This window comes from Eriocheir sinensis, unplaced genomic scaffold, assembly GCF_024679095.1.
Source record: "Eriocheir sinensis breed Jianghai 21 unplaced genomic scaffold, ASM2467909v1 Scaffold532, whole genome shotgun sequence".
NCBI classification, from domain to species: domain Eukaryota; kingdom Metazoa; phylum Arthropoda; class Malacostraca; order Decapoda; family Varunidae; genus Eriocheir; species Eriocheir sinensis.
Window position 1 is genome coordinate 99,906 of NW_026111868.1, and position 23,264 is coordinate 123,169.

General features: G+C 40.6%; 1 long non-coding RNA gene across 3 annotated transcripts in view; it reads left to right on the forward strand.

Annotated features, from left to right (window-relative positions):
• Positions 1 to 22,407, forward strand: part of LOC126992972 (uncharacterized) — a 36,065-nt gene extending 13,658 nt beyond the window's left edge. For 2 of the 3 annotated variants that reach the window (XR_007747205.1, XR_007747206.1), the window contains exons 3-6: positions 15,364 to 15,938; positions 18,226 to 18,705; positions 19,280 to 19,387; positions 20,124 to 22,407. This is a non-coding gene — a long non-coding RNA (uncharacterized LOC126992972). Of the gene's footprint in view, positions 1 to 15,363; positions 16,218 to 18,225; positions 18,706 to 19,279; positions 19,388 to 20,123 lie in introns of all 3 variants that reach the window. The other variant, XR_007747207.1, reaches the window with a different exon arrangement.
• Positions 22,408 to 23,264: the final 857 nt, after the last annotated feature.

A 23,264-nucleotide genomic window follows, 5' to 3' on the forward strand; every position in this document is an offset into this window, starting at 1 on the left:
CATTTGTAATATATTTCCTCTTCTTCCTTCCCTTCCTTCTCTTCCCTTGTTCCTCTTCTCTTAGTATTTTCCTCTCCTTCTTTTCTTCCATTCTCTACATTCCTCTTTCTTTCTACCCTTATTTTGTTATTTTCTTCCTTCTCTTCCTTTCCCTTCCTTTCTCTTCCTTTCCTTCCTTTTCTCTTCCTTTCCCTTCTTTTTCTTCTCTTCCTTTCCCTTCCTTTTCTTCTCCTTTCCCTTTCTTTTCTTCTTCTTTCCCTTAATTTTCTTCTCTTCCTTTCCCTTCCTTTTCTTCTCCTTTCCCTTCCTTCTCTTCCTTTCCCTTCCTTTTCTTCTCTTCCTTTCCTTCCTTTTCTTCTCTTCCTTTCCTTCCTTTTCTTCTCTTCCTTTCCTTCCTTTTCTTCTCTTCCTTTCCTTCCTTTTCTCTTCCTTTCCTTCCTTCTCTTCCTTTCCTTCCTTCCTTTCCTTCTCTTCCTTTCCTTCCTTTTTTCTCTTCCTTTCCTTCCTTTTCTTCTCCTTTCCTTCCTTTTCTTCTCCTTTCCTTCCTTTCCTTTCTTCTTCCTCCCTCCTCCTCCTCCTCCTCCTCTTCCTCTTCCTTCTCCTCCTCCTTCAAACATATTCTCAGTCTTCTGTACCTATATATTTGCAAGGTTTTCATTTAATATTTCAGCCAGGTATTTTGTTCTTTGCAAATTTATCACCAAGATTTGCTTATATATACTAACAAGGTTTTCACTTTTATCAACCAGGTATTTGTTTAACTGTTCACAAGGTTTTCTTTACTAATATCTTGCAAGGTTTTCATTTGTAATATATTTCCTCTTCTTCCTTCCTTCCTTCTCTTCCTTGTTCCTCTTCTCTTAGTATTTTCCTCTCCCTTCTTTTCTTCCATTCTCTACATTCCTCTTTCTTTCTACCCTTATTTTGTTATTTTCTTCCTTCTCTTCCTTTCCTTCCCTTTCTCTTCCTTTCCTTCCTTTTCTCTTCCTTTCCTTCTTTTCTTCTCTTCCTTTCCTTCCTTTTCTTCTCCTTTCCTTTCTTTTCTTCTTCTTTCCTTAATTTTCTTCTCTTCCTTTCCTTCCTTTTCTTCTCCTTTCCCTTCCTTCTCTTCCTTTCCCTTCCTTTTCTTCTCTTCCTTTCCCTTCTTTTTCTTCTCTTCCTTTCCATACCTTTTCTTCTCTTCCTTTCCCTTCCGTCTCTTCCTTACCCTTCCTTTCCTTCTCTTCCTTTCCCTTCCTTTTTCTCTTCCTTTCCTTCCTTTTCTTCTCCTTTCCTTCCTTTTCTTCTCCTTTCCCTTCCTTTCCTTTCTTCTCTTCCTCCTCCTCCTCCTCCTCCTCCTCTTCCTCTTCCTTCTCCTCCTCCTTCAAACATATTCTCAGTCTTCTGTACCTATATATTTGCAAGGTTTTCATTTAATATTTCAGCCAGGTATTTTGTTCTTTGCAAATTTATCACCAAGATTTACTTATATATACTAACAAGGTTTTCACTTTTATCAACCAGGTATTTGATTAACTGTTACCAAGGTTTTCTTTACTAATATATTGCAAGGTTTTCATTTGTAATATATTTCCTCTTCTTCCTTCCCTTCCTTCTCTTCCCTTGTTCCTCTTCTCTTAGTATTTTCCTCTCCCTTCTTTTCTTCCATTCTCTACATTCCTCTTTCTTTCTACCCTTATTTTGTTATTTTCTTCCTTCTCTTCATTTCCTTCCTTTCTCTTCCTTTCCCTTCCTTTTCTCTTCCTTTCCCTTCTTTTCTTCTCTTCCTTTCCTTCCTTTTCTTCTCCTTTCCTTTCTTTTCTTCTTCTTTCCCTTAATTTTCTTCTCTTCCTTTCCTTCCTTTTCTTCTCCTTTCCTTCCTTCTCTTCCTTTCCTTCCTTTTCTTCTCTTCCTTTCCTTCCTTTTCTTCTCTTCCTTTCCTTCCTTATCTTCTCTTACTTTCCGTTCCTTTTATGCTATTCTTTTCCTGTCCTTTTCTTCTCTTCCTTTCCCTTCCTTCTCTTCCTTTCCCTTCCTTTCCTTCTCTTCCTTTCCCTTCCTTTTTTTCTCTTCCTTTCCCTTCCTTTTCTTCTCCTTTCCCTTCCTTTTCTGCTCCTTTCCTTCCTTTCCTTTCTTCTCTTCCATTCCTCCTCCTCCTCCTCCTCCTCATCATCTTCCTTCTCCTCCTACCTACAAAAATATTCTCAGTCTTCTGTACATAAATATTTGAAAGGTTATCAATAAATATTTCAGCCAGGTATTTTGTTCTTTGCAAATTTATCACCAAGATTTACTTATATATACTAACAAGGTTTTCACTTTTATCAACCAGGTATTTGATTAACTGTTACCAAGGTTTCTTTACTAATATATTGCAAGGTTTTCATTTGTAATATATTTCCTCTTCTTCCTTCCTTCCTTCTCTTCCCTTGTTCCTCTTCTCTTAGTATTTTCCTCTCCTTCTTTTCTTCCATTCTCTACATTCCTCTTTCTTTCTACCCTTATTTTGTTATTTTCTTCCTTCTCTTCCTTTCCTTCCCTTTCTCTTCCTTTCCCTTCCTTTTCTCTTCCTTTCCTTCTTTTCTTCTCTTCCTTCCCTTCCTTTTCTTCTCCTTTCCCTTTCTTTTCTTCTTCTTTCCCTTAATTTTCTTCTCTTCCTTTCCCTTCCTATTCTTCTCCTTTCCATTCATTCTCTTCCTTTCCTTCCTTTTCTTCTCTTCCTTTCGCTTCCTTTTCTTCTCTTCCTTTCCTTCCTTTTCTTCTCTTCCTTTCCTTCCTTTCTCTTCCTTTCACTTACTTTTCTTCTCTTCCTTTCCTTCCTTCTCTTCCTTTCCTTCCTTTCCTTCTCTTCCTTTCCCTTCCTTTTTCTCTTCCTTTCCTTCCTTTTCTTCTCCTTTCCTTCCTTTTCTTCTCCTTTCCTTCCTTTCCTTTCTTCTCTTCCCTCCTCCTCCTCCTCCTCCTCTTCCTTCTCCTCCTCCTTCAAACATATTCTCAGTCTTCTGTACCTATATATTTGCAAGGTTTTTCATTTAATATTTCAGCCAGGTATTTTGTTCTTTGCAAATTTATCACCAAGATTTACTTATATATACTAACAAGGTTTTCACTTATATCAACCAGGTATTTGAATAACTGTTACCAAGGTTTTCTTTACTAATATATTGCAAGGTTTTCATTTGTAATATATTTCCTCTTCTTCCTTCCTTCCTTCCTTCTCTTCCTTGTTCCTCTTCTCTTAGTATTTTCCTCTCCCTTCTTTTCTTACATTCTCTACATTCCTCTTTCTTTCTACCCTTATTTTGTTATTTTCTTCCTTCTCTTCCTTTCCCTTCCATTTCTCTTCATTTCCTTCCTTTTCTCTTCCTTTCCCTTCTTTTCTTCTCTTCCTTTCCTTCCTTTTCTTCTCCTTTCCTTTCTTTTCTTCTTCTTTCCCTTAATTTTCTTCTCTTCCTTTCCTTCCTTTTCTTCTCCTTTCCTTCCTTTCTTCTCTTCCTTTCCCTTCCTTTTCTTCTCTTCCTTTCCTTCCTTTTCTTCTCTTCCTTTCCTTCCTTTTCTTCTCTTCCTTTCCTTCCTTTTCTTCTCTTCCTTTCCTTCCTTTTCTTCTCTTCCTTTCCTTCCTTCTTCCTTCCTTTCCTTCTCTTCCTTTCCTTCCTTTTTTCTCTTCCTTTCCTTCCTTTTCTTCTCCTTTCCCTTCCTTTTCTTCTCCTTTCCTTCCTTTCACTTTCTTCTCTTCCCTCCTCCTCCTCCTCCTCCTCTTCCTCTTCCTTCTCCTCCTCCCTTCAAACATATTCTCAGTCTTCTGTACCTATATATTTGCAAGGTTTTCATTTAATATTTCAGCCAGGTATTTTGTTCTTTGCAAATTTATCACCAAGATTTACTTATATATACTAACAAGGTTTTCAATTTTATCAACCAGGTATTTGATTAACTGTTACCAAGGTTTTCTTTACTAATATATTGCAAGGTTTTCATTTGTAATATATTTTCTCTTCTTCCTTCGCTTCCTTCTCTTCCCTTGTTCCTCCTTCTCTTAGCATTTTCCTCTCCCTTCTTTTCTTCCATTCTCTACATTCCTCCTTTTCTTTCTACCCTTATTTTTTTATTTTCTTCCTTATCTTCCTTTACCTTCATTTTCTTCCTTTCCTTCCTTTTCTCTTCCTTTCCTTCTTTTCTTCTCTTCCTTTCCTTCCTTTTCTTCTCCTGTCCGATTCTTTTCTTCTTCTTTCCGTTATTTTTCTTCTCTTTCCTTCCCTTCCTTCTCTTCTCTTCCTTTCCTTCCTTTTCTTCTCTTCCTTTCCCTTCTTTTCCTTCTCTTCCTTTCCTTCCTTTTACTTCCTTTTCTTCTCCTTTCCCTTCCTTTTCTTCTCCTTTCCCTTCCTTTCCCTTTCTTCTCTTCCCTCCCTCCTCCTCCTCCTCCTCCTCCTCCCTTCAAACATATTCTCAGTCTTCTGTACCTATATATTTGCAAGGTTTTCATTTAATATTTCAGCCAGGTATTTTGTTCTTTGCAAATTTATCACCAAGATTTACTTATATATTAACAAGGTTTCACTTTTATCAACCAGGTATTTGATTAACTGTTACCAAGGTTTTCTTTACTAATATATTGCAAGGTTTTCATTTGTAATATATTTCCTCTTCTTCCTTCCTTCTCTTCCTTGTTCCTCTTCTCTTAGTATTTTCCTCTCCCTTCTTTCTTCCATTCTCTACATTCCTCTTTCTTTCTACCCTTATTTTGTTATTTTCTTCCTTCTCTTCCTTTCCCTTCCCTTCTTCCTTTCCTTCCTTTTCTCTTCCTTTCCTTCTTTTCTTCTCTTCCTTTCCCTTCCTTTTCTTCTCCTTTCCTTTCTTCCTTCCTTTTCTTCTCCTTTTCCCTTCCTTCTTTCTTCTCTTCCTTTTCTTCTCTTCCTTTTCCTTCCATTTCTTCTCTTCAATTCCCTTCCTTTTCTTCTCTTACATTTCCTTCCATTTCTTCTCTTCCTTCCTTTCTTCTCTTCCTTTCCTTCCTTCTCTTCCTTTCCTTCCTTTCCTTCTCTTCCTTTCCCTTCCTTTTCTTCTCCTTTCCCTTCCTTTTCTTCTCCTTTCCCTTCCTTTCCCTTTCTTCTCTTCCTCCCTCCTCCTCCTCCTCCTCCTCTTCCTCTTCCTTCTCCTCCTCCTTCAAACATATTCTCAGTCTTCTGTACCTATATATTTGCAAGGTTGTCATTTAATATTTCAGCCAGGTATTTTGTTCTTTGCAAATTTATCACCAAGATTTACTTATATATACTAACAAGGTTTTCACTTTTATCAACCAGGTATTTGATTAACTGTTACCAAGGTTTTCTTTACTAATATATTGCAAGGTTTTCATTTGTACTCTATTTCCTCTTCTTCCTTCCCTTCCTTCTCTTCCCTTGTTCCTCTTCTCTTAGTATTTTCCTCTCCCTTCTTTTCTTCCATTCTCTACATTCCTCTTTCTTTCTACCCTTATTTTGTTATTTTCTTCCTTCTCTTCCTTTCCCTTCCATTTCTCTTCCTTTCCCTTCCTTTTCTCTTCCTTTCCTTTCCTTTTCTTCTCTTCCTTTCCCTTCCTTTTATTCTCCTTTCCATTACTTTTCTTCTTCTTTCCTTAATTTTCTTCTCTTCCTTTCCTTCCTTTTCTTCTCCGTTCACTTCCTTCTCTTCCTTTCCCTTCCTTTTCTTCTCTTCCTTTCCCTTCCTTTTCTTCTCTTCCTTTCCCTTCCTTTTCTTCTCTTCCTTTCCCTTCCTTTTCTTCTCTTCCTTTCCCTTCCTTTTCTTCTCTTCCTTTCCCTTCCTTCTCTTCCTTTCCCTTCCTTTCCTTCTCTTCCTTTCCCTTCCTTTTTTTCTCTTCCTTTCCCTTCCTTTTCTTCTCCTTTCCCTTCCTTTTCTTCTCCTTTCCCTTCCTTTCCCTTTCTTCTCTTCCCTCCCTCCTCCTCCTCCTCCTCCTCCTCTTCCTCTTCCTTCTCCTCCTCCCTTCAAACATATTCTCAGTCTTCTGTACCTATATATTTGCAAGGTTTTCATTTAATATTTCAGCCAGGTATTTTGTTCTTTGCAAATTTATCACCAAGATTTACTTATATATACTAACAAGGTTTTCACTTTTATCAACCAGGTATTTGATTAACTGTTACCAAGGTTTTCTTTACTAATATATTGCAAGGTTTTCATTTGTAATATATTTCCTCTTCTTCCTTCCCTTCCTTCTCTTCCCTTGTTCCTCTTCTCTTAGTATTTTCCTCTCCCTTCTTTTCTTCCATTCTCTACATTCCTCTTTCTTTCTACCCTTATTTTGTTATTTTCTTCCTTCTCTTCCTTTCCCTTCCTTTCCTTCCTTTTCTCTTCCGTTCTTTTTATTCTCTTCCTTTCCCTTCCTTTTCTTCTCCTTTCCCTTTCTTTTCTTCTTCTTTCCCTTAATTTTCTTCTCTTCCTTTCCCTTCCTTTTCTTCTCCTTTCCCTTCCTTCTCTTCCTTTCCCTTCCTTTTCTTCTCTTCCTTTCCCTTCCTTTTCTTCTCTTCCTTTCCCTTCCTTTTCTTCTCTTCCTTTCCCTTCCTTTTCTTCTCTTCCTTTCCCTTCCTTCTCTTCCTTTCACTTCCTTTGCTTCTCTTCCTTTCCCTTGCTTTTTTTCTCTTCCTTTCCCTTCCTTTTCTTCTCCTTTCCCTTCCTTTTCTTCTCCTTTCCCTTCCTTTCCCTTTCTTCTCTTCCCTCCCTCCTCCTCCTCCTCTTCCTCTTCCTTCTCCTCCTCCCTTCAAACATATTCTCAGTCTTCTGTACCTATATATTTACAAGGTTTTCATTTAATATATCGGCCAGGTATTTTGTTCTTTGCAAATTTATCACCAGATTTACTTATATATACTAACAAGGTTTTCACTTTTATCAACCAGGTATTTGATTAACTGTTACCAAGGTTTTCTTTACTAATATATTGCAAGGTTTTCATTTGTAATATATTTCCTCTTCCTTCCTTCCTTCTCTTCCTTGTTCCTCTTCTCTTAGTATTTTCCTCTCCTTCTTTTCTTCCATTCTCTACATTCCTCTTTCTTTCTACCCTTATTTTGTTATTTTCTTCCTTCCCTTCCTTTCCCTTCCTTTCTCTTCCTTTCCTTCCTTTTCTCTTCCTTTCCCTTCTTTTCTTCTCTTCCTTTCCTTCCTTTTCTTCTCCTTTCCCTTTCTTTTCTTCTTCTTTCCCTTAATTTTCTTCTCTTCCTTTCCTTCCTTTTCTTCTCCTTTCCCTTCCTTCTCTTCCTTTCCTTCCTTTTCTTCTCTTCCTTTCCCTTCCTTTTCTTCTCTTCCTTTCCCTTCCTTTTCTTCTCTTCCTTTCCTTCCTTTTCTTCTCTTCCTTTCCTTCCTTCTCTTCCTTTCCCTTCCTTTCCTTCTCTTCCTTTCCTTCCTTTTTTCTCTTCCTTTCCTTCCTTTTCTTCTCCTTTCCTTCCTTTTCTTCTCCTTTCCTTCCTTTCCCTTTCTTCTCTTCCCTCCTCCTCCTCCTCCTCCTCTCCTCCTCTTCCTCTTCTTCTCCTCCCCTTCAAACATATTCTCAGTCTTCTGTACCTATATATTTGCAAGGTTTTCATTTAATATTTCAGCCAGGTATTTTGTTCTTTGCAAATTTATCACCAAGATTTACTTATATATACTAACAAGGTTTTCACTTTTATCAACCAGGTATTTGATTAACTGTTACCAAGGTTTTCTTTACTAATATATTGCAAGGTTTTCATTTGTAATATATTTCCTCTTCTTCCTTCCTTCCTTCTCTTCCTTGTTCCTCTTCTCTTAGTATTTTCATCACCCGTCTTTTCTTCCATTCTCTACATTCCACTTTCTTTCTACCCTTATTTAGTTATTTTCTTACTTCTCTTACTATAACTTCCCTTTCTCTTCCTTTCCTTCCTTTTCTCTTCCTTTCCTTCTTTTCTTCTCTTCCTTTCCCTTCCTTTTCTTCTCCTTTCCCTTTCTTTTCTTCTTCTTTCCCTTAATTTTCTTCTCTTCCTTTCCCTTCCTTTTCTTCTCCTTTCCCTTCCTTCTCTTCCTTTTCTTCTCTTCCTTTCCCTTCCTTTTCTTCTCTTCCTTTCCCTTCATTTTCTTCTCTTCATTTCCTTCCTTTCTTCTCTTCCTTTCCCTTCCTTTTCTTCTCTTCCTTTCCTTCCTTCTCTTCCTTTCCCTTCCTTTACTTCTCTTCCTTTCCCTTCATTTTGTTCTCTTCCTTTCCCTTCCTTTTCTTCTCCTTTCCCTTCCTTTTCTTCTCCTTTCCCTTCCTTTCCCTTTCTTCTCTTCCTCCTCCTCCTCCTCCTCCTCCTCTTCCTCTTCCTTCTCCTCCTCCCTTCAAACATATTCTCAGTCTTCTGTACCTATATATTTGCAAGGTTTTCATTTAATATTTCAGCCAGGTATTTTGTTCTTTGCAAATTTATCACCAAGATTTACTTATATATACTAACAAGGTTTTCACTTTTATCAACCAGGTATTTGATTAACTGTTACCAAGGTTTTCTTTACTAATATATTGCAAGGTTTTCATTTGTAATATATTTCCTCTTCTTCCTTCTCTTCCCTTGTTCCTCTTCTCTTAGTATTTTCCTCTCCCTTCTTTTCTTCCATTCTCTACATTCCTCTTTCTTTCTACCCTTATTTTGTTATTTTCTTCCTTCTCTTCCTTTCCCTTTCCTTTCTCTTCCTTTCCCTTCCTTTTCTCTTCCTTTCCCTTCTTTTTCTTCTCTTCCTTTCCCTTCCTTTTCTTCTCCTTTCCCTTTCTTTTCTTCTTCTTTCCCTTAATTTTCTTCTCCTTTCCCTTCCTTTTCTTCTCCTTTCCCTTCCTTCTCTTCCTTTCCCTTCCTTTTCTTCTCTTCCTTTCCCTTCCTTTTCTTCTCTTCCTTTCCCTTCCTTTTCTTCTCTTCCTTTCCCTTCCTTTTCTTCTCTTCCTTTCCCTTCCTTCTCTTCCTTTCCCTTCCTTTCCTTCTCTTCCTTTCCCTTCCTTTTTTTCTCTTCCTTTCCCTTCCTTTTCTTCTCCTTTCCCTTCCTTTTCTTCTCCTTTCCCTTCCTTTCCCTTTCTTCTCTTCCCTCCCTCCTCCTCCTCCTCTTCCTCTTCCTTCTCCTCCTCCCTTCAAACATATTCTCAGTCTTCTGTACCTATAAAATTGCAGTTTTCATTTAATATTTCAGCCAGGTATTTTGTTCTTTGCAAATTTATCACCAAGATTTACTTATATATACTAACAAGGTTTTCACTTTTATCAACCAGGTATTTGATTAACTGTTACCAAGGTTTTCTTTACTAATATATTGCAAGGTTTTCATTTGTAATATATTTCCTCTTCTTCCTTCCCTTCCTTCTCTTCCCTTGTTCCTCTTCTCTTAGTATTTTCCTCTCCCTTCTTTTCTTCCATTCTCTACATTCCTCTTTCTTTCTACCCTTATTTTGTTATTTTCCTTCTCTTCCTTTTCCCTTCCCTTTCTCTTCCTTTCTCTTCCTCTCTTCCTTTCTCTTCTTTTCCTCTCTTCCTCCCTTCCTTTTCTTCTCCTTTCCCTTTCTTTTCTTCTTCTTTCCCTTAAATTTATTCTATTCCTTTCCTTCCTTTTCTTCTACATTCCCTTCCTTCTCTTCCTTTCCTTCCTTTTCTTCTCTTCCTTTCCTTCCTTTTCTTCTCTTCCTTTCCTTCCTTTTCTTCTCTTCCTTTCCTTCCTTTTCTTCTCTTCCTTTCCCTTCCTTCTCTTCCTTTCCTTCCTTTCCTTCTCTTCCTTTCCTTCCTTTTTTTCTCTTCCTTTCCCTTCCTTTTCTTCTCCTTTCCCTTCCTTTTCTTCTCCTTTCCCTTCCTTTTCCGTTTCTCTCTTCCTCCTCCTCCTCCTCCTCCTCCTCTTCCTCTTCCTTCTCCTCCTCCCTTCAAACATATTCTCAGTCTTCTGTACCTATATATTTGCAAGGTTTTCATTTAATATTTCAGCCAGGTATTTTGTTCTTTGCAAATTTATCACCAAGATTTACTTATATATACTAACAAGGTTTTCACTTTTATCAACCAGGTATTTGATTAACTGTTACCAAGGTTTTCTTTACTAATATATTGCAAGGTTTTCATTTGTAATATCTTTCCTCTTCTTCCTTCCCTTCCTTCTCTTCCCTTGTTCCTCTTCTCTTAGTATTTTCCTCTCCCTTCTTTTCTTCCATTCTCTACATTCCTCTTTCTTTCTACCCTTATTTTGTTATTTTCTTCCTTCTCTTCCTTTCCCTTCCCTTTCTCTTCCTTTCCCTTCCTTTTCTCTTCCTTTCCCTTCTTTTTCTTCTCTTCCTTTCCCTTCCTTTTCTTCTCCTTTCCCTTTCTTTTCTTCTTCTTTCCCTTAATTTTCTTCTCTTCCTTTCCCTTCCTTTTCTTCTCCTTTCCCTTCCTTCTCTTCCTTTCCCTTCCTTTTCTTCTCTTCCTTTCCCTTCCTTTTCTTCTCTTCCTTTCCCTTCCTTTTCTTCTCTTCCTTTCCCTTCCTTTTCTTCTCTTCCTTTCCCTTCCTTCTCTTCCTTTCACTTCCTTTCCTTCTCTTCCTTTCCCTTCCTTTTTTTCTCTTCCTTTCCCTTCCTTTTCTTCTCCTTTCCCTTCCTTTTCTTCTCCTTTCCCTTCCTTTCCCTTTCTTCTCTTCCCTCCCTCCTCCTCCTCCTCCTCCTCCTCTTCCTCTTCCTTCTCCTCCTCCCTTCAAACATATTCTCAGTCTTCTGTACCTATATATTTGCAAGGTTTTCATTTAATATTTCAGCCAGGTATTTTGTTCTTTGCAAATTTATCACCAAGATTTACTTATATATACTAACAAGGTTTTCACTTTTATCAACCAGGTATTTGATTAACTGTTACCAAGGTTTTCTTTACTAATATATTGCAAGGTTTTCATTTGTAATATATTTCCTCTTCTTCCTTCCTTCCTTCTCTTCCTTGTTCCTCTTCTCTTAGTCTTTTCCTCTCCCTTCTTTTCTTCCATTCTCTACATTCCTCTTTCTTTCTACCCTTATTTTGTTATTTTCTTCCTTCTCTTCCTTTCCCTCCTTTCTCTTCCTTTCCCTTCCTTTTCTCTTCCTTTCCCTTCTTTTTCTTCTCTTCCTTTCCTTCCTTTTCTTCTCCTTTCCCTTTCTTTTCTTCTTCTTTCCCTTAATTTTCTTCTCTTCCTTTCCTTCCTTTTCTTCTCCTTTCCTTCCTTCTCTTCCTTTCCTTCCTTTTCTTCTCTTCTTCCCTTCCTTTTCTTCTCTTCCTTTCCCTTCATTTTCTTCTCTTCCTTTCCCTTCCTTTACTTCTCTTACTTTCCATTCCTTCTCTTCTTCTCTTCCTTTCCTTCTCTTCCTTTCCCTTCCTTCTCTTCCTTTCCCTTCCTTTTTTTCTCTTCCTTTCCCTTCCTTTTCTTCTCCTTTCCCTTCCTTTTCTTCTCCTTTCCCTTCCTTTCCCTTTCTTCTCTTCCCGCCCTCCTCCTCCTCCTCCTCCTCTTCCTCTTCCTTCTCCTCCTCCCTTCAAACATATTCTCAGTCTTCTGTACCTATATATTTGCAAGGTTTTCATTTAATATTTCAGCCAGGTATTTTGTTCTTTGCAAATTTATCACCAAGATTTACTTATATATACTAACAAGGTTTTCACTTTTATCAACCAGGTATTTGATTAACTGTTACCAAGGTTTTCTTTACTAATATATTGCAAGGTTTTCATTTGTAATATATTTCCTCTTCTTCCTTCCCTTCCTTCTCTTCCCTTGTTCCTCTTCTCTTAGTATTTTCCTCTCCCTTCTTTTCTTCCATTCTCTACATTCCTCCTCTTTCTTTCTACCCTTATTTTGTTATTTTCTTCCTTCTCTTCCTTTCCCTTCCCTTTCTCTTCCTTTCCCTTCCTTTTCTCTTCCTTTCCCTTCTTTTTCTTCTCTTCCTTTCCCTTCCTTTTCTTCTCCTTTCCCTTTCTTTTCTTCTCCTTTCCCTTCCTTCTCTTCCTTTCCCTTCCTTTTCTTCTCTTCCTTTCCCTTCCTTTTCTTCTCTTCCTTTCCCTTCCTTTTCTTCTCTTCCTTTCCCTTCCTTTTCTCTTCCTTTCCCTTCCTTTTCTTCTCTTCCTTTCCCTTCCTTTTCTTCTTCTTTCCCTTCCTTCTCTTCCTTTCCCTTCCTTTTTTTCTCTTCCTTTCCCTTCCTTTTCTTCTCCTTTCCCTTCCTTTTCTTCTCCTTTCCCTTCCTTTCACTTTCTTCTCTTCCCTCCCTCCTCCTCCTCCTCTTCCTCTTCCTTCTCCTCCTCCCTTCAAACATATTCTCAGTCTTCTGTACCTATATATTTGCAAGGTTTTCATTTAATATTTCAGCCAGGTATTTTGTTCTTTGCAAATTTATCACCAAGATTTACTTATATATACTAACAAGGTTTTCACTTTTATCAACCAGGTATTTGATTAACTGTTACCAAGGTTTTCTTTACTAATATATTGCAAGGTTTTCATTTGTAATATATTTCCTCTTCTTCCTTCCCTTCCGTCTCTTCCCTTGTTCCTCTTCTCTTAGTATTTTCCTCTCCTTCTTTTCTTCCATTCTCTACATTCCTATTTCTTACTACCAATATTTTGTTATTTTCTTCCTTCTCTTCCTTTTCCTTCCTTTTCTTCTCTTCCTTTCCCTTCATTTTCTCTTCCTTTCCCTTCTTTTTCTTCTCTTCCTTTCCCTTCCTTTTCTTCTCCTTTCCCTTCCTTTTCTTCTTCTTTCCCTTAATTTTCTTCTCATCCTTTCCCTTCCTTTTCTTCTCCTTTCCTTCCTTCTCTTCCTTTCCTTCCTTTTCTTCTCTTCCTTTCCTTCCATTTCTTATCTTCCTTTCCAGTCCTTTTCTTCTCTTCCTTTCCCTTCCTTTTCTTCTCTTCCTTTCCCTTCCTTCTCTTCCTTTCCCTTCCTTTCCTTCTCTTCCTTTCCCTTCCTTTTTTTCTCTTCCTTTCCCTTCCTTTTCTTCTCCTTTCCCTTCCTTTTCTTCTCCTTTCCCTTCCTTTCACTTTCTTCTCTTCCCTCCTCCCTCCTCCTCCTCCTCCTCCTCTTCCTCTTCCTTCTCCTCCTCCCTTCAAACATATTCTCAGTCTTCTGTACCTATATATTTGCAAGGTTTTCATTTAATATTTCAGCCAGGTATTTTGTTCTTTGCAAATTTATCACCAAGATTTACTTATATATACTAACAAGGTTTTCACTTTTATCAACCAGGTATTTGATTAACTGTTACCAAGGTTTTCTTTACTAATATATTGCAAGGTTTTCATTTGTAATATATTTCCTCTTCTTCCTTCCCTTCCTTCTCTTCCCTTGTTCCTCTTCTCTTAGTATTTTCCTCTCCCTTCTTTTCTTCCATTCTCTACATTCCTCTTTCTTTCTACCCTTATTTTGTTATTTTCTTCCTTCTCTTCCTTTCCCTTCCCTTTCCCTTCCTTTTCTCTTCCTTTCCCTTCTTTTTCTTCTCTTCCTTTCCCTTCCTTTTCTTCTCCTTTCCCTTTCTTTTCTTCTTCTTTCCCTTAATTTTCTTCTCTTCCTTTCCCTTCCTTTTCTTCTCCTTTCCCTTCCTTCTCTTCCTTTCCCTTCCTTTTCTTCTCTTCCTTTCCCTTCCTTTTCTTCTCTTCCTTTCCCTTCCTTTTCTTCTCTTCCTTTCCCTTCCTTTTCTTCTCTTCCTTTCCCTTCCTTTTCTTCTCTTCCTTTCCCTTCCTTCTCTTCCTTTCCCTTCCTTTCCTTCTCTTCCTTTCCCTTCCTTTTTTTCTCTTCCTTTCCCTTCCTTTTCTTCTCCTTTCCCTTCCTTTTCTTCTCCTTTCCCTTCCTTTCCCTTTCTTCTCTTCCCTCCCTCCTCCTCCTCCTCTTCCTCTTCCTTCTCCTCCTCCCTTCAAACATATTCTCAGTCTTCTGTACCTATATATTTGCAAGGTTTTCATTTAATATTTCAGCCAGGTATTTTGTTCTTTGCAAATTTATCACCAAGATTTACTTATATATACTAACAAGGTTTTCACTTTTATCAACCAGGTATTTGATTAACTGTTACCAAGGTTTTCTTTACTAATATATTGCAAGGTTTTCATTTGTAATATATTTCCTCTTCTTCCTTCCCTTCCTTCTCTTCCCTTGTTCCTCTTCTCTTAGTATTTTCCTCTCCCTTCTTTTCTTCCATTCTCTACATTCCTCCTCTTTCTTTCTACCCTTATTTTGTTATTTTCTTCCTTCTCTTCCTTTCCCGTCCTTTTCTTCTCCTTTCCCTTCCTTTTCTCTTCCTTTCCCTTCTTTTTCTTCTCTTCCTTTCCCTTCCTTTTCTTCTCCTTTCCCTTTCTTTTCTTCTTCTTTCCCTTAATTTTCTTCTCTTCCTTTCCCTTCCTTTTCTTCTCCTTTCCCTTCCTTCTCTTCCTTTCCCTTCCTTTTCTTCTCTTCCTTTCCCTTCCTTTTCTTCTCTTCCTTTCCCTTCCTTTTCTTCTCTTCCTTTCCCTTCCTTTTCTTCTCTTCCTTTCCCTTCCTTCTCTTCCTTTCCCTTCCTTTCCTTCTCTTCCTTTCCCTTCCTTTTCTTCTCCTTTCCCTTCCTTTTCTTCTCCTTTCCCTTCCTTTCCCTTTCTTCTCTTCCCTCCCTCCTCCTCCTCCTCTTCCTCTTCCTTCTCCTCCTCCCTTCAAACATATTCTCAGTCTTCTGTACCTATATATTTACAAGGTTTTCATTTAATATATCGGCCAGGTATTTTGTTCTTTGCAAATTTATCACCAAGATTTACTTATAAATTACAAGGTTTTCATTAATATATCAACTAGGTATGTTGCTGCTGCCTTAAACATGCTGTAGTATTGCCTCAGCAGAATATCAAGTCCAATGGAGTTATTTCTATGTCTATATACAAAAGATTATTATTATTATTATATCCCAGTAAGGAGGTATAAGTGATGGGATTAGTTTCCCTTACCTCAGCTGACACTCCTGGGTCAAGTGTCGTAGGGTGGGTGAAGCGACGTGCCCCCCTGCGTATGCCATTATTGATTGGTTGATTGAGTGTGCTGGGATTCTTGTGTACTGTTTTGTGATGCCGGTGATAGTTTTTCAAGACCTCTGCATCTGGAACGGAGACTCATGAAAACCTGCAATCTTCTCTTTGTTTTTTGGGAAATATTTAATTGTAATGGAAACCTGCTTTGTTTAACCCGCTGGTGGTAGCTGCGGGGAACATGTTTCTTAAAGGCCACTCCCTCTAAGCAAGAAAAATGAGAAAAATATCATCACTCATGCAAACCATTTCACAATATACATCAACTTATTTGTGATCAGTTTATGCATCATCTATTTTTGGGGGTTTATATCATGGCAAAAATTTCACCGTTCGCTGGTACCAGGTTAATGATATGTACCTTGGTGTGACCACTTCCTTCCCTCTCCTCAGCTGCTGTGGGAGTGCTGCCCTCCACAGCAAGCAAGGGGCTGCCCTGCCCAGACCACAGCAAGAGGAGGAAGAGCTCTGCATTACTAAGTTAAGTACCTCACTATGACATTCTGAGGGTTTGGCTTCATTTTTGCCTTCTATTAAAAACTTTTTACTTTCTAACGAACCTTAATCTTTTCTCAGCCTGCCTCCTCCTCCTCCTCCTCCTTCAACTTCCTTTACCTCCTTGTGTGAATCTGTCCGTCCCGAGATCCGGCGAGACCATCCCGACGTCGTAACACCCGTTTGGGAGTGGGGGGACTCATGAAGCTGGGGGCGGCAGCCCTAAGGTGGGGAGGGTTGCGCCGACACCTCCACTCCGTTTCGGCGGAATGTGGCTGGCTAGGGTGGCCTGAACCACTGTCTGGGTTGTTTGTCGTTCAGTCGGATTGAGGATCTGCCTCCCTTGAGGTGCACATGTCATAGTGGTGGCAGAAGAGAGTATGAGTGAAGCTGATGTCATCCCGACGTCGTAACACCGTTGGGCGGGGCGGGGCTCTCATGTCAAGTCTCCCCGCGGTGCACATGTCACAGAGGTGCAAATAGCATGGCCTTCTTTCCTATCTTTTCCACCTCCTCCTCCTCCACCCCCTCCCCCACACACACCTCCTGCTGTTATATCGTCACCCTCATAAAGTAATTGCCTAAGTCATTTTTCAGTGATTTCCATTTTTGTTAAGTTGTCTTAGATATTCAGGGTTTGAGTGTTCTACAATTGCCCTTTTTATTTCTGCCTAAATCTTAAGCCAAATGAGATGATGACGTTCTCTTCTTGAAAAATAGAAAATAACGACTTGGGCGGTTTCTTTACGAAGGTGGCGAGATTGTAATAGGTTTTGCACCCTCTATTTAGGGATGTGCACTAATTTTTGTCTCTTCTCTTCCCCTCCTCCTCCCCTGGCTGGCCGGGGAACGGAGGAGCACTAGACGAGGAGGTGAAGGAGGCGCAGGGAGAGACGACTCGAGCACAGGAGGCAAGAGACAGAAGCAGAGACAGGAACAGAAAGGTGAGCTCTATCTCTTTATCCTGGATTTTTACCATTCATATTTAATTTACTTGTGACACTTTTAACCCGGCCACTGCGATTGGCATAGATTTGGCCTTCACTGGTAGCCTGGTAACATACACTCCCAGGTCTCTCTCTGGCTCTGTGGTGGATAGTGGAGTGTTTCCCATGTGGTATTGGTGTGCTGGATATCCCTTCACTGGTAGCCTGGTAACATACACTCCCAGGTCTCTCTCTGGCTCTGTGGTGGATAGTGGAGTGTTTCCCATGTGGTATTGGTGTGCTGGATATCCCATCACTCGTAGCTGGGTAACATACCTCAGGAGTCTCTCTCTGGCTCTTTGTGTGCTGGATATCCCCTCCCAAGATGCAGGACTTTATATCTTCCTCATTGAATTGTAGGAGCCACTTTTTGTTCCATTCCTGTAGCTTGGTGATGTCCTCTTGTAGGAAATCCACGGTCAAGGTGTTAATTCCTTCTCTATTGCTGTTTTGTATGGAGGTGTTCATGGAAAGCTTTGGGGCATAGGCTAAAGCTGCATATGGCCTCAGCGCTCATCTATGTCACTTTGGCCAAGTAACCCAACACCACTCTAGCAAGAATTCAGCCGCCAGGTGCCACCAAAAACAGAACTTCGCCTTGGTTTGGTTGCCTCTAACACTACCTCAGATATACACAGAGTTGTTAGCTGCTCCATATTCTCCTTCTTCTTTGTTTATAGTCCTTCCAGTCTTGATGGCGGACTTGCCTTGATGCTCCTCCATTTTGCTGGGTCCAATGCTAATCCTTCCTCTTTCTAACACTTCCAGGTCTTGTGTCACTGTTCCTCTCCATGTTATCCTTGGGTCTTCTAACTGTCCTCCCTCTGGGTACCTCAGTATCCTCCACCATCCTCAGCACTCCGCCCTCTCCTCTCTTCATGTGTTCGAATCATTGCCAGCTTCTCTGGGTCATTTTCTTAAATATTTTGGCGCCCAAGCTCACATTTTTAAGGCTTTTATAGGAGTTTCAGGCATTCCCAGGGGTGGTTTAATCCGGTAGCAGCGGGGTTGATGTTTCTTAACGGTCCCTCCAAGTGAGAAAAATGAGAAAAAATCACCCCTCACACAAACCATTTCATAATATATATCAAAGCATTTGTGATCAGTTTATGTATCATCTATTTTGGGGGGTAAATATCATGGCACAAATTTGGCCTGTTGCTGCTACCGGGTTAATGATATGGACCTTGGTGTGACCACTTCCTTCCTCTCCTCAGCTGCTGTGGGAGTGCTGCCCTCCACAGCAAGCAAGGGCTGCCCTGCCCAGACCACAGCAAGAGGAGGAAGAGCTCTGCATTACTAAGTTAAGTACCTCACTATGACATTCTGAGGTTTGGCTTCATTTTGCCTTCTATTAAAACTTTTACTTTCTAACGAACCTTAATCTTTTCTCAGCCTGCCTCCTCCTCCTCCTTCAACTTCCTTTACCTCCTTGTGTGAATCTGTCCGTCCCGAGATCCAGCGAGACCATCCCGACGTCGTAACACCCGTTTGGGAGTGGGGGGACTCATGAAGCTGGGGGCGGCAGCCCTAAGGTGGGGAGGGTTGCGCCGACACCTCCACTCCGTTTCGGCGGAATGTGGCTGGCTAGGGTGGCCTGAACCACTGTCTGGGTTGTTTGTCGTTCAGTCGGATTGAGGATCTGCCTCCCTTGAGGTGCACATGTCATAGTGGTGGCAGAAGAGAGTATGAGTGAAGCTGATGTCATCCGACGTCGTAACACCGTTGGGCGGGCTCTCATGTCAAGTCTCCCCGCGGTGCACATGTCACAGAGGTGCAAATAGCATGGCCTTCTTTCCTATCTTTTCCCCCTCCTCCTCCTCCACCCCCACCCCCACACACACCTCCTGCTGTTATATCGTCACCCTCATAAAGTAATTGCCTAAGTCATTTTTCAGTGATTTCCATTTTTGTTAACTTGTCTTAGATATTCAGGGTTTGAGTGTTCTACAATTGCCCTTTTTATTTCTGCCTAAATCTTAAGCCAAATGAGATGATGACATTCTCTTCTTGAAAAATAGAAAATAACGACTTGGGCGGTTTCTTTACGAAGGTGGCGAGATTGTAATAGGTTTTGCACCCTCTATTTAGGGATGTGCACTAATTTTTGTCTCTTCTCTTCCCCTCCTCCTCCCCTGGCTGGCCGGGGAACGGAGGAGGAGCACTAGGACGAGGAGGTGAAGGGAGGCGCAGGGAGAGACGACTCAAGCACGTGGAGGCAAGAGACAAGAAGCAGAGACGCAGGAACAGAAAGGTGAGCTCTATCTCTTTGTGGAGTGGAGTGGATCCCATGTGGTATTGGTGTGCTGGATATCCCTTCACTGGTAGCCTGGTAACATACACTCCCAGGTCTTTCTCTGGCTCTGTGGTGGATAGTGGAGTGTTTCCCATGTGGTATTGGTGTGCTGGATATCCCTTCACTGGTAGCCCGGTAACATACACTCCCAGGCTCGTCGCTGCTACTCGGTGAAGCCACAAATTTATCCCGTCGCTGCTATTGGGTTAATGATCCTGTGGTAGCTTGACCCTTCTTCTGTGCCATGAACCTAATAAAACACTCATTAAAACATCGCAGATCTCTTTTTAACATTTGAAAATAGTTAATGATAGAGGCGAAAGTGTAGCTTGACCCTTCTTCTGTGCCATGAACCTAATAAAACACTCATTAGAACATCGCAGATCTCTTTTTAACATTTGGAAATAGTTAATGAGCGAGGTGGGAGCATCTCTGAACACCAACTTCTGTCTCACTCATCCTGGATAATCACAAACTCATGTAGACTCAGAAAATGTAACCTTCATTAGACTAACAACAGAGTTTCTTCCAGGCAGCCAGATGGTCGATGCTGTGAAGAGGAGGAAGATGACTGCAGGAGGCGGTGTGTGTGTGTTGGGGAAGGAGACGACGGCACCAACCTCACACACAGCGGGTTAAGGTACCGACTGATTTCTTTCGTTGCAATCAAAACTTTTTCATATGGATTATTATGGGTAGAGGTCTCATTGTGCTGTTGGACATGAATTCATTTAGCGTGAAGTCTTCTGCAAGTGTAAACCTTTCTAATTACAGACATATTTTAACCCGGTAGCAGCGACAGGCCAAATTTGTGGCTTTACCGTGTAGCAGCGACGGGCCAAATTTGTGCCATGATTTAAACCCCCCAAAATAGATGATACATAATCTGATCACAAATACTTTGATATATATATTATGAAATGGTTTGTGTGAGGGTGATTTTTCTCATTTTCTCGCTTAGAGGACCATTAAGAAACATGATCCCCCTGCTACTGGGTTAAGATTAACATAACATTTTGGCAAGCTTGCATATATTTGACTAGGCTTTCATGGGACTCCTGTGCCTTTCCACGGGTAGCTTTAAGACCTTGGTGGCAGTTTGACCCTTTTCAGTTTGCAGAAAATGTAAACCTTTCTCTGATTAACAAATTTTGGGGCATACTTAAATAAACCATTTCAGCACTTAAGCTCACATATTTGACAAGGGATTTCTGTGTCTTTCCACGGGTAGCTTTAAGACCCTGGTGGTAGAGGTAGACGACCCTTCTTTTGTACCATGAACGTAGAAAACACACTCACTAGAACTCAGTTGATCTCCTTTTTGGTGATTTTGAAATAGTTGATGTGGAAGCGACTGACAGTACCATTTTTTCCAGGCCTGCAAGAGAGCCTAGTCAATGAAGAGGAAAAGAAGACAAGAATAAAGAAGAAAGAAAAAAGAAGAGGCAAAACAGGAGGAGGGGATTTTTTTTCTGTCTATACCTGAAGTGTGATGAATTTACTAAGGGTATATTTAAGCCTGATATAACGTACTTTAAGGTATATTTAATGGTACAAGTGTGTAGCCTACTTTTGCCTGGAGTTGGAGACGGTAAAATGCTCTCCGACTCCTTTATTGTGGTGCTGTGTGGTTTGTTTACTGTGGTGCGATGTGGGTCATTTACTGTGGTGCGGTGTGGCTCGTTAACTGAGGTGAGGTATGGTTCGTTTATTGTGGTGCGGTATGGTTCGTTTACTGTGGTGCGGTGTGGCTCGTTAATTAAGGTGAGGTGTGGTTCATTTATTGTGGTGCGGTGTGGTTCGTTAATTAAGGTGAGGTATGGTTCGTTTATTGTAGTGCGGTATGGTTCGTTTACTGTGGTGCGGTGTGGCTCGTTAATTAAGGTGAGGTGTGGTTCATTTATTGTGGTGCGGTGTGGCGTTGCGGGCTTTAACTTCCCTACCACTGCACCAGACAAGGGTAAGGGGCAGGGGGTGGAGTCAAATTTTTTTATATCCGACTCCACACCCGTGTTAGAGTGTAAGAGTATTGATGGAATATATTTAGGTGCTGGGGGATACTGTGGCGCTCTTGTTGTAGCAACCCATTCTGCTTCTGCATATTAACCCGTACTGCTAACAACGACCCGTACTGCTGCTACTGCTGCATGACGCATAGCAACTCGTGTTTTTTCCGCTGCCGTAACGACCCGTACTGCTAACGCATAATGACCTGTGCTGCTTCTGCTATTGTAACAACTCTTACTGCAATAACTTACTGCTGCTTCCATTTAAAAACGTATAAACGCATAAACCCGCTGTGTTGCCAACTTGTCAACAACCCAACTAATGAATTTTCTGATCAAAGATCAAAGAGAGGATTAGGCCTTCAGGGGACACCTCTTAAATAAAAACGCGCCTGGGACTTTTACCTCAGAGGTGGTGTGGAAAAAAAGTCCAGTCACGAAAATAAGTATCTTATACTCCATGAAAGTGTCTCAGTCTTATGAGAACACAAAGGTTGAGAGGGCTCAGACATTCTGTTGTTTACTGCACACACTCCCATGTTAGCAGTAAGGGTACTAAATTCTGATCTCTGTACAAAACAACCAAATAATAAGGAAAAGAAAGTTGAATAAAATGTTTGCCTGCATTATCCGTCAGCAGCGTAGACGTAACAAGGGTTGAAAAAATGACTTATTTATTACAGCCGCTGGCCAACGCCTTGACCCCAGAGGCTTTGTGTTTGTCTCCGCGTCCTCCGCACTACACTGCACAGAATCTGGCGAGCCTGGGTTGTGACAGCTATTTCCCAAAGCCTCCAAGGATACCAGTCAGGCTTATGAGTGTTTTTCGTGTTGTTGGGGAAGCTCGCAAATCTACACCTGGAAATACTACTACCAACACAACCCATATGAAAGCCTTTCCTAAAACATAAAACCTCTACCAGTGCCTTACCAGAAAGAACCAAAGCTTACCAAATACCCAAAAATCTCTACTATTTGTGGTTGACTCAAGGTATTGAATTTTCACTTATTTTTTTTACACGGATGTTAGTGTCCCTTATATGTCTTGTTGGGTCTATTATTTGTTCTATATATAAGGTATTGAATTTGCACTTATTTTTTATAATGACGTTAGTGTCCCTCATATGTCGTGTCATTGAGGGAGTGTTTGGGTCTATTATTTGTTCTATATATAAGGTATTGAATTTCCACTGATTTTGTATACTTATGTTACTGTCCCTCATATGTTGTGTCATTGAGGGAGTGTTTGGGTCTATCATTTTTGTTTTGATGCCCCTTTCATGGATCTAAATAATGACATCCACCTTAAAATAAATGTATGTGTCTGTGGTCATCCCAAAGCTGAAGGTTGGTATCTACTCCACTGTTTTTCATGTTTTCTCGGACAGTTCATATTATTAGCAAATGTTTTTACCCGTCCGCTGTGATTGGCATGGATTTCGCCTTCACTGGTAACCTGGTAACATGTACTCCCAAATCATTCTTTGTCTCTGTGGTGGATAGTGGAGTGTTTCCCATGTGGTATTGGTGTGCTGGATATCCCTTCACTGGTAGCCTGGTAACATATGTACTCCCAGATCATTCTCTGCCTCTGTGGTGGATAGTGGAGTGCTTCCCATGTGGTACTGGTGTGGTGGATATCCCCTCCCAAGGTGCAGGACTATATATTTTTCTTCACTGAATCGTAGCAGCCACTTTTGCTCCACTCCTGTAGCTTGGTGATGTCTTCTTGTAGGAAATCCACAGTGAAGGGTTTAAGCAAGTGAGATTTTACCCTCCCATGACCAGTGTACAGAAGGGACCCTGTAGTTGTTTGAAGGAATATTACCAGATTGATTAATTAGATGGTACATATTAGATTAGGGCAAAATATGAGAATGGGGGCAGGAGACTGGCTTCAACTAGAGGGTATAATATAGATTGACCCTGTAGTTGTTTGAACGAATATTACTGGACTTGGGAGAGAGGGTGGAGGGAGGAGGAGAAATATTGATAATAGACGATAGTGATCCTTTATATGGTGATGAAGGGAATGGTGATGGGAAGGTGATAGGTACTGGTGATGATAATGGTGATGTTATAGTGATGGAGGGAGGGATGTGGCAGGTGGTTGGATGAGAGGTGAAGGGGGATGGGGAGGAAGGGGAGGTGAGGGGAAGAGGAGGAAGCGTGGGGGGTGAATGGGGAGAGGGAGGGAATGGGTAAGAGGGGATGGGGAGGTGATGAATACATAGGAAGAACAGACACCAGAAGACCTATCAGTCTATGGCGAGGGTGTCTGTATACTACCGCTACCACTAGTAATCTACGTGTGGTTGGACAGGACAGAAAAGATGAAGGGGTGAGAGGTGGAGAGGGGAGATGAGGAGAGGGGTTGAGGGGGGCGAGGGCTGGCTGGACTCTTCCCATTGTGTGGCCCCTCTTGACAGGCTGTGTGTGTGTGTGTGTGTGTGTGTGTGTGTGTGTGTGTGTGTGTGTATTATCTATTAAATCATTGCATTTTTTTTTTTC